Source organism: Ranitomeya imitator, chromosome 2 (genome assembly GCF_032444005.1).
Source record: "Ranitomeya imitator isolate aRanImi1 chromosome 2, aRanImi1.pri, whole genome shotgun sequence".
Classification (NCBI taxonomy): Eukaryota; Metazoa; Chordata; class Amphibia; order Anura; family Dendrobatidae; genus Ranitomeya; species Ranitomeya imitator.
Genome location: NC_091283.1, coordinates 443,324,464 through 443,326,158, shown reverse-complemented (window position 1 = coordinate 443,326,158; position 1,695 = coordinate 443,324,464).

The window sequence follows — 1,695 nt, the reverse complement described above, 5'->3', positions numbered from 1 at the left end:
TGGTGGACTGAGTGAGGAAGTGCTAGAACGTCGCTCGTATTCACGTTGCAGCGCGCCACCTACCGCCCCCACGCTAGAACTGCTTGATGTCGTCAAAGGAATAGTGACAGCGTGCCACCTGCTGGAATAAGAAGGAATTGACACATGAATGAACGAGTGAATTAATGAGTAAGTGAATGTCAACTGCTGCTGGTTATCAGTAGATAATGACCAGGAATTAATCTTCTCGTTAAGATAATGTATTTATTCCAGCTATATGATATATTATAGAACGCTTCAGTGAAATGCTGGTATCAGCTTGTGCAAGATGAATCACCTGCCATTGAAAACTACTAAAGATGGAGAAGCGATCACATATCCGGATTGGTGTCGTCATAAACTGGGAGAATCCAGTATAGAGTGACAATCATCGCCTCATCTTATTGAAATCAATCTTTGAGTGACACTGCAGGCAAAAAATGATGAACTGATAAAATAGATCAGATAAGTGATTATCCTGTACGACTGCCATCACTGGTTCTCACTATCATATTCTATGGGGCTGTGCACAGATCTGATTTTTTTCCTCAGACTGAGTGATCCGTGGAAAAATCAGAGACATCCAATTTTGAGCCGAGTGCTGGATCAAAATATATGGGTCCGTGAAAAAAATCTGACCACACTAGTATCACATCCGAATGCGGTGCTGTCAGAAAGGAGAAGGTGGAGAAAAATGTTTTTGTTTTTTTTTATGTTCCACATCCGAGAAAAACTGATAACACTGATCAAAATAATCAGACGGATGTGGAGTCTGATGGGCCCTGGTGCACGATTTGGACTGGTCCCCCCATCCTGATTATATGTATATGTCCTCCATCCTGGTATATACATCCCTTATCTTGGGCCCCATCCTGGTATATATATCCCCCATTCTGGTAATATGTCCCCCGTTCTGATGCTGTTCTTTGATGTATAGAAAAACATAAATGATTATATTCACCAGTGGCGTACATAGAAGTCATGGGGCCTCTCAGCAAAAATACAATGCACTCACCATTGTCCTCCATATGGTATAATGCACCTCCCATAGTTCTCCATATAGTATAATACATCCCATAGTCTTCCATGCAGTATAATGCACAGCCCATAGTCCTCTGTATAGTATAATGCACCTCCCATAGTTCTCCATATAGTATAATACATCCCATAGTCTTCCATGCAGTATAATGCACAGCCCATAGTCCTCCATATAGTATAATGCACAGCCCATAGTTCTCCATATAGTATAATACATTCCATAGACTTCCACAGTATAATGCACAGCCCATAGTCCTCCATATAGTTAAATGCATCCCCATGGTCCTTCATACAGTATAATTCATACCCCATAGTCCTTCATATAGTAAAAATGCATGTCCCATAGTCCTCCATTTAGAATAATACGCCCTCCATAGTCCTCATATAGTTTAATGCACCCCATAGTCCTCCATATAGTATAATGCATCCCATAGTCCTCTATATAGCATAGTAGTATACTGCACTCCATAATCCCCCATATAGTGTAATGCACCCCCATAGTCCTCCATACAGTATAATGCATCCCTTAGTACTCCATATAGTATAATGCATCTCATAGTCCTCCATATAGTGTACTACATCCCATAGTCCTCTATATCGTATCATGCATCCTATAGTCCTCTGTATAGTATAATGCGC